Raw genomic sequence first — 19287 nt, 5'->3', positions numbered from 1 at the left:
TTTTGTTGAGATGGAAGATGACATTCTGATGTTGTAAGAGCATTCTAAGCTGTGGATCATAATCAGAGAGAGATATTTGGTTTCAGTCCTGAGGAAATGTTTCCTGGATTTCAGCTGCCTTCCTGTCATCTTCCTTTCTCTTTTCACTAGTACTGCAGAGTTTCTCAATGAGTATGCTGAAGTGCTCCCTCTTTAGTGTGGTGGTTCTTCTGAGACCCTTGTTTGTCCCCATACACATTGTCAGGAGATTTGCTTTCCTCCTGGAACAGCAGCTAATTAGGTTAATGATGTTGTTAAAGAAATGTTTGTGGAATCACAGACTTGGACCCAAGTAGAACAGCCAGTTTCTGTTATACCCACAAACACCTGGGTTTTGAACCCAAGAAAATAAGAGAAAGAGAAACAGTACAGGTTTTTCATCCTCTAGTGTTCTTTAAATTCCAAGCAAGCTATCTGCAGCCCTCTGTAAAACTTAAATTCAATATTTTAGATTAAGTTTTGATTAGGACTGTGCTACTCAGTCTGGAAATGATGTTTCTGCATCCAAGTGGGGTCTGAGAAATGAGACTTTTAAGAGCAGCTTTCAGGAATTGACCACTGTTGCTGTTAGAGATATCACAGGTATTGTGTCCCCAGTTTGGGGAAATTTACTTGTATGTCTTAAGTCTGAAGAATTTTCCTGGAAATGAACCAACAACAGAATTTCTCGTGAGATTTCTCTTCTATCCTGGCAAGCTTCTTTCCTGGAGTGTGTTTACAGGCCCCACAGGAAGAAGCAGCAGGAAAATCTCAGGGAAAATAGACATGTAAACTCTGAGATGAATTCTGGGGAAGACGTGGGTTGAGGACAGTTTTTTTAACCCAATTCAGTCATTTACAGACTTATAGCTTTATATAGAAAAGGGCCAAATAGGACTTGGTTATCTGAAGCTGCAGAGGGTATTCTGTGTGGGTTCAATGGACTTTAGATCTGTTTTAGTCTACAGAATCACAGCTTAGCTGATAAGCTTTTTGCAAATTCTAAATGGTTTGCCTGTACCAGCTGTATTCCTCATCTTGGGCTTTGCAAAGACATTTGAAATTTTCCATGTGCTGAAAATCTGGTAAAAAATAGTTTCTAATGTTTCTGATTTGAGTGGGAGACAGGAACTGAATGATACTCTAAAACACAATACATAATTTTCATCAGTGAAAAGTAGTGAGTCGTTCAGTTCTAGTGGATAGTTAATAAGAGACTTAAGGAGGTAAGGTATATGGATTGCTAGAATGGATGACTAAATAAATATTCCTAGCAGTATAATGTGAAACACATGTGTGATTCTGTGCCTACAGACATGCAAACACAAATTTCCTTTTGTTCGGAATCAAAATGTTTCAAAGGAAACAAAACTATAGGAAGTGAGCTATAACATTTAGCAAAGACAGGACAGGCAGGGAATGAGCTGCAGAAAGGTGGTCTTAAAGTAAGCTGAGTAGCTATTTGAAAAAAATAGTTGGGGAGTAGTCAGCAAAAAATGAAACATTAATTATGCTACTTTTGCTTTAGTTCCTGTGGTAGATACCCCAAGCACAACAGTACAGAGGTGAGATACAGCAATTAGCATTCAGCCCATTGACAAGGAGCCGAGCACTGACTGTGGGATCAGCCCAACAGAGGCCAATGCCATACTGGTCAGGTGGGGAAAAGCACCCAGGCTGGAACTACCTGTAAATCTAAACCAAAAGATGGCATGTGAGAGCACAGGGCAGTTACTGTGATGGTGCTCAGTCCCATTAACTGGAATATTTTCTTGTGTGGCTCAGCCATGTGAGGAAAACACTGAGAAACTGCAGGGGTACTGCAGATCCTGTGATCGTGTACAGTGCAGGAGCCATGGAAATCCAGCATGGATACTAAATGATGGATGGGGTTTAGTAGCACTTGGGAGCTGCAGAATGTCATGCTGAGAGGCAGCAGTGTGATTATCTGATGATAATCTCAGCCTATGAAACCAGCTGCTGCAGAACGCCTAGAAAAGGGGTAAGGGAATAAGGGCTTGCCTGAAATGATTGTCCTGGTGAGCCTGATTCTTATAAACAGTGTGTAGAGTAAGGGTAAAATATTCACAAAAAGGACCTTAAGGGGTGGTGTTCTCACGACTTGGGAGCATTTACAATATCTTGGCAATGCAGTCCAGAGGTGAGATGTGTGATGGATTGTACCGCAGGAATGGCTGTTTTTATACTGAAACAAAAAGCAACCTGAAGAAAGGTTCAGGTCTAAGGTGTGTGCTGCAGTTAAGCTGTATATCTTCAGGCAGAAATGCCATGTTTGCTTCACTCTTGTTGAACATCAGGCTCCCAGTTTGCATGGGATTATTTCCTGGAACTTCCTCTTAGGTCATCTGCACCAAGGTTAAGTATGACACAGAAGAAAAATACTAGATCCTGATAGTGATTTGGAGCCAGTTCAAGTAAAAATTGCATGTCTTTCCATTGTTGTTCTTCTGGGTTTGGGTCAGACCCATGTGTAAGGAAGTTGAGGGCATGAAACAAAACCAGCATGATCATTTGGCTCCCTTCTGTAGGTTGCTACAAGTTGAAGAAAATTCAGTTCAGCTGAAGATGTTTGTAACTTGACCCTGAAGAATACCTGTGAAAATTGTCCTCTTTCTTTTTTTTTCCTCAAGTGAATAGAAACCAACTCCTTAACTTTGGAATGTTTGAAACATGGAATAAAATCAGGTTGAGTGTAGCCCCATCACCAACTCTTGACTTTGCAGGGGTTTTCACTGATTTGTGTAGTCCAGTGTTAGATACTCTGTACATGTGCCCAATGTTTACCAGGTGTTTGGTTGGTGGGATATAGGTATAGAGTTGATTTGGGTTTGGTGGAAGAATCTAATCACCATCTCTTGTGTATCAAAGGGAGCACTACAAGGCAATAGACAAATCATTTTTAGCTGCTCCAGTTTCTTTTTTTCCCTGGTCTTATTCCTAATGTATATTAAAATGATATCAGATCTGAGGAATGGAAATGGTGGAATATGATTTGAATGTTAATAGAATTTTAGTTTTCTCTGCACTTTTCTTACATAAGCGTTCTTGGCAAGGATTGCAAATGAGGGAAGCGTGACCCTGCCATTTGTTGTGCATGTGTATTTTAGGACTTCTAACGCATAACAAAACAAAAGAAGGTAGCTCTACTTTAGGTGTGAACATGAAATGTATTTACTAAATATTCTGAAGAGACAAGTTCAAACAGGAGAAAAAGGTGTAAGGACACCAGAGATGTTCTGATCAAGAAAGATAGGCTTAAGCAGAGATTTACCCTTGTACTCAGAACACTGAGAAAGCAGTCTTGATTTTTCTTACCATCACAATATGTCAAGGGCAGTGAGCACATTTTGCCTCTTGATTTTTACAGGCAATGCTGACACGAGCAGAATATTATTAGAGAGAACTGGAATATTATTAGCATATATAGATACACTTTTTTTCCCCGAATGTTATGTTTGATTTCTGTTTGGAAATCCAGTGCAGAATGCTATGTGTTTATTAGCAGCACAAGCTTATTGAGAGCCACAACGTAGTGGACAGATTCAGCTTCTCAGAGGTTTTGTGCACTGGAGGCAGAGACAATCCTTCACATGTGAGGAAAGATGATGCAAAGCTGTCAGCTGTACATAAAAATTACCCCCAAATTGCAGAGAGCAGATGGCTGTTAATGGCAAGTGTTTTTAACATAGCTTTATTGTCCCATATTGGGACATTAACTTGTCTCTCTGTTTTGTTTTTTTTTTTTTAAAAAGTCACTTTGTAAAAATGACACCTTGGCATGACTTGTCTTTTCCTGTTTGGTTTCCATGTCATGGTTGCCCAATTCTCTGCAGTCAATGTGCTCAACAAGCTATTACTGTACATTTCTGTTTCATACATTCTCAGTGATTAGTAACAAAAACCCCCTATTTTTTTAAGAAACACAATGAGTAAAAAATTTTTTATTGGACTGATTCTTACTGCAAAAGAAGGATAAATGTTCCTTGTTTTCACGTGCTAAGCTGATATTTACAGGACTAAATACACAACATCAAACTTGCTTGGACTAGCAAATGTGATAACAGAAGAAATAGAGAGAAAAATGCATATGGAACACCCTTAGCTTTTCTGTTTTCTTAACTGCAGGTTGAAAGCTAGCTTTTGGGTGATTAAACTTTTCATTTGGTTATTAAGTGATAGACATCTTGCTGAACCCAAGCATGCTGCAACAAGCACAGGAAGAGTGTTTATTTAAAGCAGACACAAAAGATTGCACAAAGAGACCCTTAAACAAAACACAAATGTCAGCAAAACTAAACAAAGTAATCATGCACAATTTAAGACTGATAGAGGCAGGCAGTAAATTGGTGACAGTTCCTGAATAATCCTTTAGAAAAGAGTCACCCTGGTGAACTGGGAAATCTGTTTGTTTGTTGCAGTTTCTTATCTTTTCCCTACAGGAAATGTAGGAAACTTCCACATTAAAGCCAGTGCGTTCACCAGGACTGGCCAGAAATTGGTTGGTTGACGTGGGCAGCAGTGTCACCCCAGCAGCACAGGGCTCAGGTGTGTGTTCTGGAGATTTCAGACTAAAGAGGTGCAGCCCAGCTGGAGGGCTGGAGTCGTGCAGTGAGGATCCTGGCTGGCTTTGCCTTCTTCCCTGCTGCTTTGTGCTGCTGTTGCCTGAGCTGGCTCAGGCGTTTCAGTGCTGTGTTACAGGCTGCCTGTCAGGAAGGGCTGCCAGTGCCCCTGAGAAGTGGGGTGATGGCTGAGACACTCAGCTTGTGCTTGGAGCTTTGTGTTACTGTGGTTATGCTACAGAGATCTTTGTCCTGGGCTGTCATGAACAGGGGAGACTTGTAGGGACCTTGTGGAGTCACTGCAAGAGTGGGAACCAGATCTTAGGCAGGACTCTGCCCTTCCCTAACTGTATAGGAAAATCACCCAACCTTTCTGTGACTTGGGCTTTGTCCTAGGTGAGCGAGCAATGGCATTCATTACGAGACCTGTGGATTAGAAACACTATGCAAATATCCAATTCTTTTTTTTTTTTTTTTTTTTTGGAGGGGGGTTGGACCTGGGAAAAGCCACATAGCTGGTGATTACTCTGTAATCAATTCTTCTCTGTTCTGAACAAAACAGTAGTCAGCTTCTTGAATATTATCCAGCTTCCCTCTTCCTGCCAGTCTCAGCGTCTATTCTTCTCTCCAGAGCCCTTGGCACAGCGTTTAACCACATCAGAGTTTCACCAGTTGCAACATGCAGCTCCTCTTGAGTTGGAGTGAGAGAGGCTCCAAGGATGTGGCAGGGAGGGAGAGAGTAGTAACTGCAGAAGACAGAAGACTATTAATAAAACAATACAAAAAAAATCTTACTTTTTTTTTAAATTTTATTAAGAAAATGGAGAAAAATGGATGGAAGGAGGTGAAGGAATGTGAGATTGAGAGAGATAATTATGGCAGTTGTTCCTAGAACTGGCGTAGAACAATTAATGAGGAATAGGAAAGAGGCTTCAAAGACTATTTTTGGTCAAATAGTCTTTGAAGGGTCATCACCACTAAGGAGCTGGGAATCAGAAAATTGATTGGAACATTATGACCACTGAGAAATCTGCTGGGCTGTTGTTACATCAGCCTCATGTCTAGAAAAGCAGCTCATCTTGAGCTCATTCTGTCTGGATGGGGAAAAAAAGAAGTCTTTCAGATGATTATCAAGACTTTTTCTTGTGTGTTAACCTAAGGCCTATCTTCTTCTGTGTTCTCATTGCCAAATTGCAGTTCCAGAAAGCAGCTGACATGGAAGAATAGCAGCTATGTTGCATCGTACTGACACTGAATTTCATAAAGCAAGGTGAAGGCAATAATCGGTGTGTTTTCTTGTTCTGCTCTAGAAATAATTGCACAGCTGTCAAATTCTCAGCCAGGAAAACAGATCCAGGACACTGCAGCAGTGAGCATGTATTGGCCAGTACAACAGCTGTCAAATTCTCAGAAAACAAACCCACACAGTGCAGCAGTAGATCTCAGTAGACTAAGATAACTCAATTTCCATGTGCACCTTTGTATTTTCTGCTGCCTTCAAAACATCTGCTCCTGTTTCATCGATCAGTAGAAGTGGTTGATAAGTGTTTTCCATGTATATGCACGAAGTTGCTCCACGTAACCAGTTTAACAACAGGAAAGTGTCTGTAATGGCACCAATGACCCATATAATCTGACTTGCAGTGGACCGTTGTCGTACTCTTTTAATATTGGCATTTTTAATTAAATGTCTTCTTTTTTCAAGTCAGTGATTAAATTGCAATTGTGAAGTAGGTACTGTTGTAACAAGTGCTGAAAACTGATCAAAACAAAAGGTTGGAAATAGTTGCACACACAAATGCTTTGGTTCCAGAGCTTAAAATTAAATTAAATGGAGGATCAAATTTTTCAGTCACTAAATTCAGTGAAAAGCTCTGAGCGACCTGTGCTGCTGTATAGATTTTAGAATCATTAAGAAATCTAATTCTTTCAACACCGTATCTTTTCTTTCATTATGCAGTACCACAGCTAGCAGTGTTTTTCTGGACTTGACCTACAGTGACTGGAGTTTTATTTATTGTTCCTATAACATTGTAGCTGCATGTTTTGTCTTACTCTTTGGAATACTTGGTCAGTTTTAGTATTTGAAAACTATTGTTTTGAAGCTGTGAAGTGTTTACTTGCATTATGACTATGATCCTTATGTACTTCACAAACTTTGTTGTATTATAGCTCAGAATAAGAGTTCTTTTTATGGCTAAGCTTGAAGGTTCCCCTTATATGTAGCAATAAAAGTATTCCAAGTTTCATACCACATGGGATTCTGTGGTTTATAATGAGTAGCCAACTCAGTGTTTCATTGAGCTGCTTCCTAAGAAAATTTTGCATTTGAAAAAAATTTTACCAAGCAGTTTAAAATAAAAATAGCAACAAACTGTAAATTCTTTTCCAGATAAAGAGGCTTGTGCATTCATGTGATATAATGCATTTAGTCTTTTTGGAGGCTAGCAGTATCAAAGAGCCCTGGTTGTTGACCAGGGGCCTCAGTGTCAGGTGGTGTACAAGATCAAGTGAGGATGTGACAAGAGGCAGACATAAGCTACAGGTGGGGAATGGAAGGACTTGGGAAAACTGTGTCAGGCTATACAGCAAGCAGGGCTGGCAGCTTGTCAGCTGTTTAACCGTGGTTAAAACTGCACAGCTTTCAATACTGAGGCTGTAAGGATGGGAGCTAGTTGGTTCTTAAATATATAGGTAGTGCAATACCATTGTGTGTAATATATGGGTATTACTCATCTTTTAAATATACTTAAATCAGGGATTGAAATATATAGTAGAAGCAGAATTCATTACCAGACTAGAAGACAAAAAATATAGAGATGGGAGGTTTGTGCAGATGCTGATTGCCAGTCATTTAGGATGAACTCTGAACCAGCTTTTGCTGTACGTGGTAAAGTCACAGCGCATGCAATTTAATGAACATGTGGTTAGCGTGCTGTCAGGTCTTTATAGTACTTAATATAGAGCCTATTCTGAACTGCAAACCACGGAACAACACTTGTAGGTGTATGGCAAGCTAGAAGTTTCTGTCAGATGGTGGCAAGAATGTGGCGTTTCAGGTCTTGCTGGCGACTTCAGCTAAATTCAGGCCACGGAGTATCTGGAACTGTTGGGATCCTGTTATGCCAGACCCAGTTAGATTCCCTGTTCTCTTTTGTGTCTCAGTGGATTGAAAAAGATTTTTATCAAAATAACCCTTATGAAACTATCCAGCTGCTAATGAGATATTTAAAAAGCATAGGAAGCTATGATGCTGTGATCACTATTTTACTAGGTCATTTACTGAGTCCACACCTGAAATTCTGAGAGTCAAATGAATTTTTTGTAACTCATTTCAGTGGATTTTAGCTCAGACTCTGCAGTAGGTTTCAAACTGTGTCTGCTTTTATTAGGTTAGCCTTCCTGCCTATGAAGTAATTGAAAGACATTACTGAGGCTATAAAATACTAACTAATCTAACTTTTTGAACTATGAATATTTTAGCATAAAAAATTATGCTTTCCAGTTCAATTTAGAAGAAATTCGGAAGCAGAAGTCAAATTTCAGGTAATGTGCATGAACAAGTTGCATAAAAAGAAATCAGTAATTCTATCTATACATGGACTTGAGTTGATGGCAAATATTTGTTGTGTGCAGTTTAGATAAAGCAGGATTTCTGAAATTCTAAAATAAAATGGTAATAAAATTCTAAAAATGTAATTGTTCTATTTTAAAATTCAAAATTTAAAAATTCAAATTAAAATTAATTTTACCCACATTCTAAAAATGTGGGTAAAATTAATTATTGCTGCAGTAGGCATTACATGTTGGATCACTTGAGACAAAAGTGATACTGGTTAGTGCAGCTCTTTTGTCAAAGAAAGCATTGCCCAACTCCTTTGCTGAGTTGTAGCACCTGAGTATGCTTGATCCAGCTTAATTATCTCCTTAGACAAATTAAAAGCTTTACAGCTGGTTTATGTAGCTTGGGCTTGTGATGTAAGTTTTTCAGTAATACCCTGTGATGTTACTTAATGCATTAGATGTTTTTTATACAGAAAAATCAGGGCTTAGAAAATGTTGCTTAGACCTTTTATAAGATTTTCATTTGAACAAAAGGATAATGTCCTCCCCTATTCATTCTTAAACATTTTAGGGTGGAGTTTTCCTACCTGGTGTTGATTCAACATCTGTGTCCTTTATTGAAAAGATGCAAAATCTAGTCAGTGACAGTACAACAGTGAGACCAAGAAACCATCAATTTCATGTTTAATAGCAACAACTTATTTTAGAGAGAAATATTATAACAGTGAAATTTGTTTTATATACTTCACTCTGTTCCAAGAGTACTTTAAAAGAGCCTAGATGCTTACATAAGAGAATTTTCTGTGTGAATCTTAAAAGAGGGTATTTTCTATGTAAAATGCTCTTAAATTTATGGGCAGTGTTATGCTCTTGCAACTGCTTGGTTCTGAAGGACAAAGTCACTCTGGAAATGCATTGCTGAGATCATTTTTCTGAAACAGAAAATTCCAGGGTTGCTACTGATACGAACTTGTTGCTTACATGATTGCACAAGCTGCTTGTCAGGAAAAGGGTCCTGCCTCAAAGAACTTGTAGTTGGGACAAAGAAAAGGAAAATGTTAGAGCATGAGGGGTTGCAGAGAAAACACAAACGTGATCATGGATGAGGAAAATCAGGTCCAGTCTGCTACCTCATTTACAGGGAAGAGGAGTCTTTTGGGTGTTTCAATAGAAGTCTGATATTTGTGCACAAGTTTAAATTAATTCTCTAAATAATTTTAGACAAGAACTTTGGACTTTAGTGAAGCAGTTCCTCTAATTTTTAACCTGCCTAAGGGACAGACTGGAGCAAGCTGGAAACTTTCTGCCAAAACAGTTTTCCATCAGAAAAGGCAGATTCATTGATACCAAAATATTTTGCGAAAACATTGTTTTTTAGTGACTTTCTACAAAGATGTGGGATGGGTTCTGACAGGCTTCATGCCTGATTTCATGGCTCCTGGCGAGCTGTGGGGTCTGTGGCTCTGGGATAGCCCTGACGTGCTGGCTGCCTCTGGAGATCCCCGAAGACCTGGCATATACCACGGGTACTTTGAGGGCCTCTGGGCAGCATGCCACACAACTGGAAGTGTAGGGGCCATGACTCCCAAGCTCTGTGATTTCCTGCTCTCTTATGGCTTGCAGGGCTCTTTGAACCCTTTGTCGGTTCATTTGGGCTGATGGGGCAGGGGAAACCCAGGAGCACTTGGTGACATTGCTGAGCCAAGAGTCTTGGAGCTGGGGAGCTGTGCTTTCAGGCTTAACTCTGCTCTGAAATTATGTAAATGAAGCACTGATTATTTCTAACAAATTGCTTAAAAAGTTCTCTTCCATGGGAAATGTCAGTATCTGTATTGCACAGGGGAGTGCATTGCCTGTCTTCCCTGCCACCTGCTTGGGGAATTACCTGTGGACAGGATGGCAACCACCTTGTGACTTCCAGAGCTTAGGTGGCATCAGGGCTGTATTGCAGGTACTTGGGGCCAAAGCTGCCCAGGGCAGCTGCAGGCAGTGCCTTGGACTAGAGTTGGCATATCGCTCCACTGACAGTGAAAGGGCAATTATATTCCTAATATTTTGGATTCACAAGGAAGTCTTTATGTGGGAGTAGAGCGCATATATTACCTGGGTGTGTACAAACAAGCAAAAGTTAGACATGTATTTATCTATATAAATGTCACTTTTGGAGCAGTATAGGGTCTGCAGATCCTTCAGGCAGATGTCAACATCAGACGAGTTGTGATGGTTTCTTTGTTATGTATTGCAAGTGTTCCTGATACGCTCCTGCTGTCAGGAGGAATGGTTATGATGTGGATTCTGATGTGGTCTTTCTAAAAACCTCAGTATGCGTAGGAACACAAATAGTTGTGTTGTCTTAGATGCTGTGGAATGCTGTAAAGCCATAGGCTCGGGCATACTGAAGGACAGGGGTTAATTTCAGTAGCTGAAAGCCTTTGAGACTCCTGGAGGGCAAAACAAGCATTTGATCTGTGTTGTGAGTCTCTGTGTGTGTCTCTGTATGGGTGTATGCTTTAGAATGGCATTTGGTTTTACAATGCAAAATTGTAGACACATGTAAGTGGCCATAGGGGGAGACTTCCAAAAATAAAAATGCCAGCAAAGTTATCCCATGCTTGCTGACTTCTGGATCATGGTTCATCAGTGAAAGTTAAATTTCTAGCTGCCGTTTGGTGCCTTTGGCAGTCTCCCTATAGATTTCCAGCAGTTCACATTTTGATGTTTGCTGAAAGTGCTCAAGGGTTTGGTTGTTTCTCCTGATGTGAAATCACTGAAGTTGGAGATGCAGAGGAAATATAGGGAAAGAGTCAAATGAATGTTGATTGCTTCTGGGAATTAATTCCACAGTGCCTTTCTGAAGGTTCAGTGCGTATTAGATGCAGTGCAGTGGCATGACGGACTGGTAAATATCACTTACCAAGCCCATCATTCATTGCAGAGGAGGACCTGGACCATGCAAATTGGATGATGCTGTGTTTGAGAACCAGACAGCCCATAATTTTAGTCTGTTAAAAAGGATTATGAATGACATCGATGAAATACAGTGTCAATTCTTTGCAAGATGCCTTTTCTCTGCAACAGCGTCTGGAAGCACAGCCCAGCAGCAGCACTGAACACCCACTCAGAGGCTTTCACCAACTTTGATCTCCTCTCAGGACTAAGCCTAAAACAATGTCCAATTGGAAACCAAAGAGGTAGAACTACTTTGCCATGCAGAGAGTTGAACCTTCCCACACATGTGTTTATTAAAGTGAACAAGCTAATGCAGCTGTATTAACATCATAATGTTCAGCAGCCTTTAAGCTGCCAACAAACTTGTTTGAAGACAGTCCAGTGCTCCCTTGACTCGCTGTTCCTTTCTGTAGCAAAGTCACTGTTATGATGGTAGAAGATGATGTTCAGTAGTTTCTACTTTAACTGATAGATTTTTTTCATAATTAACATGTGATTTCTTTATAAACTGGTAGGGAAAAAATTCTGTTCAAAGTCACCACTTTCTCCTGACCAAAGTGAGTCCACTGCTCAGGAATATGGAAGGATCACTCAGTTTTTCCAATAAGCAGTCTTGATAAGATACATTAAAGACTGCTTCCAGGCTGTGTAGTGTTAGATTTGCTTTCTTTTGGAAAGAGCCAAACCTAAGTTGTGCATGCATGTGACTAGATTAACCAGAATCTGTCTTGCAGAATTTAAGGAAACACTTCAAGCATAAGTATTGAGTGCATCTAGCAATAGTGCTCCTTCCTCAATTTCTTGTTATCTGTACCTTTAAGACTATCAGATACTTGTGTGTCATGGGTTAGCAAAGCATAGTCTCAGAAGTGAGATTGTTTGAAGTCAGATTAAAAAGAAAAAAAAAAAAAAGAAGCAAAAATACTTGACTAAGAAGCAGAGTCCCAGTTCCCCAGTTTTTACTTAATATTTCTTCTATTCCCTAAACTGTACTCTGGGCTTGTAGGCTCACCATCTGAAAGTGCAGTGTTTCTAGTGCCAGCAGTACCCAAGTCAGTGTCATAGAAATTGATGTGAGCTCTGTATCACTGTGATACTCTCCTGTCCCTTGCAGGGATTTGGGGATAGACAGTTATTAAGTGTGACTAGGAAATGAAATTTAAGGAGTGATCAGTTCAATGGCTACTTCTTGCTCAAGGCATGGTATGTAGTTGGTTGACCTAGGCAAAGAAAAAGCAAAAAATCACCCTGACAGCATGTGATATATCAAAGTACAGAATTTCTGTGATTACTATATCCGATCCAAAAGCTCTTTGATAATTAAAAGATATGCTTCCATTGCCAGTCTGTTGTATCAATAGTCTAATCCTAACCATAAATACAGCTTTTCAAATTAATTTAATTAGCTATGAATATAATGACTGCTCCATCACCACATTTAAGATCCTTTCTTGCAAACCCGAACTCAGGTGCATCTGTCATTCCTATCTGTGTGACTACTGAACATGAGTAAGCCTTATGTGCATAAGGGAAATTTTCCTGGGTAAGACCTGTAGCTGTTTGACTGGGAGGTATTGCCAAGATTTCAAAGTGTGGAGTACTAGTAGGACACCAAATACATACAGATAACTTGTTTCCAGAAATAACTGTTGTGGGTGTTTCAGTTGAAGGGAACGCTAGTAAACATGACCTCAGGGAACTGATACCTATTTTTACGGGGATTACTGTAGCAGAAATCAAGCACTGTTTCTATATGGTGCAGAGAAACATCTACAGCTACCTGCTTCTTTGATGCATAATTTTCTGTTCATGTGAGCTTTTTATGCTTTTCTACAATTGCATAATTTTCAACGTTTTTGTAATTTCTGGGTCATGTAACTTTAACCATACTCAGACTGAGAAATCCTCATGCGACCTTTTCCACCTGGCAGTCCTGAGGCTGGGATGTGCCACACTTAACCAGTCCAGTGGACCTTCTCTGGAGGTGCTTCAGACCTAAACTGACAAGGCACTGTAAGAGAGTGAGAAGATGTGTTCATATGACTGCATTTTGTGGAACAGACAGAGAAACAGCTACATTGTGCAATGTCTGGGAAGGCTGATTAGCCATGCCCAGGCAGGGGCACCATGTTAACATGACTGTTGTTTTTAGGATCTAAGATAGCTGTGAATGAGTTATGTGGAGATTGAGTCATGTTTCTCTGCTTGGCCTCACCTTGTGCTGTGCAGACACGCCTGGTAGAGGAAGAGCTGCCTACCCCACGTCACACAGCGTGGCTGTACCTGCAAGAGCACCTGGCTGTCCTGTTCAGCTGGAAGCTGCGCTTGCTCAACCTCCCATCTCCATCAGTACTTCACTGCGGTTTGTCACAACCAACATGTGGCGAGGACTCCACTGAACTTCTTGCCTTCTGTCAGAAACTAGAATGGTGCTTAAATATGTGAATATTCTTTGTGTCTCAGATAAGTTGTTGAAACGACTTGTGAAGGGGATTATCCAGGTTGTTCTTGTTTCTCTGGTGTACCTTGCTGTGCTCTTTGTAATGGCTCAGTTTTTAATATTATTGCATAACTTCCAAGATCAATGAGAAAAAATACCAGCAAAATGCATCTTCAAACACAAGCTGCATTATTTCTGGATTTGGCAAATCAGAGTCTAATCCTGCAATCAGTTGGTAAGGCTAAGTGAGCATACAGATTTAAGAGCAGAGAACAAATAGCATTGTGGCAAACACCTCAGTGAGAGACATAAAAGTTCAAGTATTATCAGCACTGCCTTATCTGCAGCACAGCGTGCCAGCAACCCAATTGCTAGGTTATTTCTGATGGATACGTGTCATGTATTGCATCATTTTAATTGCTAGTACTCAGGTGTCTGTACTTGCTTTCCAAGAGGCCAGCATCAGAGGCAGCTCTGGGCCTTGGAAGAACAGGCCACTGCCTAATTCATCAGCCTGTAGCTGCCTGTCAAGTCTGCCTGGGGATGAGGAGATGAAGGTTGGCTGTTTTGGCTTGTGCAGCCCTTCCTGCCTGTGCGGGGAGGGGATGGAAGGAGTGGTGAGGTGAGGAGCAGTTTTACTGCACCAAGAACTGCTCCTCTCTTTAGCAGTTGCCATCACTTTCCACCTCAGCTTCCCTTTAGGGCTGTTCTGCAGCCCCTGGTCCTTCCTCTTCCACTTCTTCTGCCCTGGAAGGTGAGGGGCCTCATTGCCTCCTCTCATCCCCAGTGACCCAAAGAAGGTGGGGGAGATGTGGAGGTCTTGCCTGTCTGAGAACCCTTATCAAAACAAAAATGTTTTTACAGTTTTGTTGTTCCTTTAGAAGGTGTTTTCTGCTGGCTTGTCTCTAGCAGTTAACTTTGACTTGTAATTGCAAATGAATGTCCAGTCACTCTGAGTAAAATTGCTTGCTGGGGCAGTCTTCTGTCATTAAACCAGGACTGAGACTGTATTTGAAACGACTAGACATACTGGTGAAAAAGCACACTATTTGCAATTAGCAATTAGAATAAGAGGCATTGACTTCATTTTAGGAGCCTTAATACTAAAGCAAGGGGATTTTCTTGCATCTGTATCTTCTCATTATTTTTAGTTGAATTCTCTGCTTAAAGAGTTCATTTTGTTTTCTTTCATCTGGATATTTTACTTTTAGCAAGAAGTATACAAAAGTAGGGAGGTCACATTTGCTGTAACACCACTGACAGAACTGGGTTTTCCAGGAATAAATGCTTAGTATTAATTTTATTTCTGTGTGGGAATAATGACACCTCAACATTTTGCTCTCGGCAAAATATTAACTATTTCCCCTGGAATTACTAAATGTGGTGTGGTGAGTTAACATGTCCAGCTGCCCACCTCCCAATAATAAGATGTAAAATCTTGTGGGTGACATAAAACCAGGGAGATCACTTCCAGTTACCCTCACAGGCAGAACATGCTTGACTTTGGGAAAATTAATTTCATCCATTGCCAATTAAAATAGAGTTGTTTGGTGAGTAACTAACACCCCATGAGCTGCAGTCTCTCAGGGTACACCTGCTCCTGTGTGGGCTCCTCAGGGGTACAGGGGAATCCCTGCTCCACTACCTGGAGCATCTCCTCCTGTTTCCCCTTGGCCCCAGAGCAGGCAGGGCTGTTCCTCACACCTGTTGCCTGTGGGGCTCTGCCTGCTCTTAAACACATTCCACAGAGGCTGCAGCAGCTGCTCTGGGGGCTTGGCCATACCCCACGGTGGGAACAGGCTGGCACTGGTTGTGCCCTGCCAGGGCAGCCCCACCCTCCCCTCATGGGTGTCCCTGCAAGTCCCCCTGCTGCTGGAACCTGGAGATAGCCACCCAAAACATGAGAATGCTGGAGAAATGTGGCCAGAACTGCTGAATGCCAAACTCTAGAGGCACAGTGTTGTTAACTAAGTTTGGTCTGTGGATTCCTGCTCACATCTGGTCCTCGTGACTGCCCCCCAGTAAGCTGGTAGCCAGCTGAATGCAGTATGGGAGCTAAGGGAAAGACAGGCTGAGCAAAGGGTGGTAGGGCAGCTGAGAGACTCCAGGTGTGACATGCCCAGCCTCTAGAGGAATATCCTTTTGGCAGAGAGGTTCTCGCTGTGCAGGCTTTTAGCAAGTCTCCCTTGTCTCTGTGAGTGTGAACACGCCGATGTGAGAATATATGACCCACCTTTTTAGTCTTACTAAAGGCTCTTAAACACACTCTGCAGAAAATAAGGTGGGACAATGTCAGTGACCTTCATGCTGAAGACAGGAGGTAATTACCCTGTTCTGGAAGCTGCTGAGGGGTTTATGAGTATTCAGACAGGTTCTGCACAGGCACTGTAGTTAATTTCTTTGAGATTTGAAGCAATACATGGAGTGATCTGAACATACACTTTCGTTTGCTCTATAGATTCTTTCAAATAAATATCTACATCTTATTCCAGACTGTTCAGCCTTAGGTCCTCCTCCTGGCTCCTCTTTCACAATTTTCAAACCCAGTGCTGAGTCCAGGCCAGCTGTGATAGGAGATCTTATACTTTCCTCTGCAGCTTGTGAACCCCTTCTTGCTATAGACCCACCATTGAGGAGCCAGAGGCTCTGAAGAAGCGCACCAAAGAGGGCTGTGGGAATTTCTGCCTTTTTATTAAAAACTTGCAGATTGGGATGAAAAATCTTCAGTCAGAAGCAGAGAGGGTTGGAGTGAGCAGCAGATCAGCAGGCAGCTTTCTGTCAAATGTGGGACGTTAGTCCAGCAGTCAGATGTCACCACTGACACTGGTGAAACAGCCCTCTTGGCAGCAAGTCCTGCTTGCCTTTGTTGAGCTTGTGAGTGCCAAAGTCAGCAATAAATGTGTCAGTAGGCATAGAGCTTGCTCTGGGTGGACTGATGGTCACTCCCTGGCTGGAGGTGAGCCACGCTGACGTGTGCTCATTGCCCAATATTGCTTGGTGAAAACAGCTACAAAGCGCGCAGTTATGAATGCTGCAAGGTGGTTGTAAACATCCTGAGTGTGATGACAGTGAAGAATGTCTTAGTAGGCTGGTTTCTGCTCTGATGGTGTTTCTGAAACACTGGCTGAGCACCCCAAGGGCTACTGAGGGCGTAATGCAGTCATTGTCCTCCTGTTTCTGTGCCTCATTTTTTTGCTGCATTGGGTTTATCAAAAGCCTTGTTTTGTCAAGTGCAGCAGAAGCACACACCTTTATTTCCACAGTGGAGTTCAGTAGGAAAGTGTGCCATGGATCAGGGACCCTGCTTTATAGCACCAGAATGTACAAAACATGTGGCATAGAGAATATTTGAATATTAAAGTGGCTGAGAAAGATGCTTTCCTCATCAGGATACTTACTTGTTCTTTTGCCTCCCTGTCTTATCAGAATTATATCTTGCTTGCTTAGATTTAATTCTATTGTGTCATTTTCTTACAATCTCCTACCTCTCCTTTTCCTACCTAACATATTTTGTTTTTTATAACTGAAGTGTTGCCCTTACCTGAATATGCGTGCCCTTGCTTGACATTTTTGAACTTGGAAAAGGAACCTGTATCCTGCAAAGGTAAAACACTGGGATGCTGCAAATTGTTATTGCTGTTCCCTACCTTACCTGAGTTGTAAGCTGAGTTTCAAAGGTGATACTTTCACTGCTGTGGGTGCATGGCCTGCTCTCAGTTGTGACACAGGCATCCACGAGAACAAGTTATTCACGGTCACATTCTTGAAAAAGCTCTCTACTTCTTCCTTAGCCACTTAAATGTGGTAGCTTTCTGTATCCAACAACCACAATAGAAGCTTTAAATCCTTTTGAAAATTTTCTTTTTAGTACTTCCTTTTTTCGTGGGGGCATTATGAGGCAGCTGGAAGTGATTGCTACAATAATTATGAACTAATATAAGTGATGGCATCTTCAAGTCCTGAAATAAATTTATACAGTTCAGCAAGGTTCCTTCTCACAGCCATTCATTGTGAGAGTATTCAAACTTAAATGACTTAAGATGTTACCAAGGCAGAGCAAAAAGCAGCATTTTTCAAAACAGGAAGTAGAGCAGAACAATTACTATTTAACGATACTGGAATTGGAAAACATATGATGAAGCAGGAGTATCAAGTTTACTGTGCAGCTTGCTACTAGGGCAGGATGCTTTTTGGCAGAATTTACCCTATTTCTGTTTTTCTGCTTATACATCTATCCTGGCGATATGAAAGGATTCCAGTAAAAGCTAATCCAATTCTTGGAATCCCCCATCTCTCCCCCCTTCACCAATCTAAGGCTTGTTCACGGCACTGCTTCAGCTTTTCCGCTTCAAGGCCAGCAAGATGGTTCTCGCGGCAGATCAGAGCGCTGCAGCCCTTTAAGGCTCAGCACTGCTGTGGGATGGTCCTCATTAGGTGAAATAACCCAGAGGTTGTTGCTGCCTTGCAGCATATCCTCTGACAACACATCCTTTACTTAAGCAGACTTGATTAAGAATGGGGTTCACTGCTTTGAAGATCATTATACCACATAGCAGTCAAACCAATATAAAAATTTCCTAGCACAAATTTTGACTGGAAAGACAGCACAGGACCCCAGCATCCCTGAGACTAGAATATCTTTATGTATTTGTCAATAACCTCATCCGAGCTGACATTAAGAGTAGCTCCATCTGAATCATGCACAATCTCTTTTTTCTTGTATTTTCGCTCCCTGTAGCCTAAAAAAACAAATTTAAATTTTGCCAGCAGTGAGGTATGTTATACCAAGCATTTGATTTAGAGGTTGCTCATTTCCATGGCAGTTTTGAAACATCAAATCTATTTTAAAAGCCTTCTGCATATACTAGCTTATATGATCTGTGTTTCTCTATGTTTACTGTCCATTTGCTTGGGGCATTTACATGGAAAGAAATTTTCTGTTCCTTAACTGCATCTGTATCATCTTCCAGTCCCTTACCTAAAGTTGTAAACCCTTGCACATGACACTGCAGCTGGGTGTGCAGGTGACATCTCCAGCAGAGGCTTGGCTTCAATTGGGGAATCAATGCCATGAGCAGATGAGGTCTTGGAAGACAGTTATTCAGCTTGAATGGGAATTTTTATAATGAAGATTGACAGATGAGAAACTACAGAGATTTAGGGTATGCGGTATCAGAGCTAAAAAATTCTATTTACAGGTGAAGTGTACCTTGGTTACTCATTCCATCTTGAAATGTTCTGTAGGTTAAAAGATGCTCTTAATTCAAACTGAAATGGATTTTGAATATTTTAAGTATGCTAAGTTGTTCAGTAATGTTCCTGTACTGACAACTGCCCTACCTAATTAACAGTGCAGGAAATACGACCACTGTGATTTCTCCGTGCTTGACTGTCAGTGTTTTTGGCTCTTTTGCCTCTTTGTTGCAGCTTTCCTTTACTGGATCTTTTCCCATTTTTATTTAAGAGTTCTTGTAGCTCTGTGGTTTACCTGAATAGTACTTTTTAGTCCAGGTTTTTACAGAATTATTCTAGAAGTTCAGAATCTTTAAAAATCACAGCCTGCTTAGGTCTGGTGGAAGCCTTGGGTGAGAAAAAAAGTGTTTGTCAGGTTTATTTTCAGGAGAGCAAAGACTTGCTGTGAATACTATTGTGGGATTGAAATGTATATGTCCAGTTCTTCTCTATAATCCCTTGCAGGAAATTGAACTGTCCTTTATTTTAACTTTTGCCTGGGTA

At 41.1% G+C, this 19287-nt stretch overlaps 1 long non-coding RNA gene across 2 annotated transcripts in view; it reads left to right on the top strand.

Moving 5' to 3' along the window:
- Positions 1-19287, top strand: part of LOC116450225 — a 130073-nt gene that overhangs the window by 48269 nt on the left and 62517 nt on the right. The gene's annotated exons all lie outside the window — the stretch shown is intronic.

This window comes from Corvus moneduloides, chromosome 13 (genome assembly GCF_009650955.1).
Source record: "Corvus moneduloides isolate bCorMon1 chromosome 13, bCorMon1.pri, whole genome shotgun sequence".
Taxonomy (NCBI): Eukaryota; Metazoa; Chordata; class Aves; order Passeriformes; family Corvidae; genus Corvus; species Corvus moneduloides.
The sequence above is the reverse complement of the archived record's forward strand: the minus strand, read 5'-3'. Positions and strand labels throughout refer to the sequence as shown.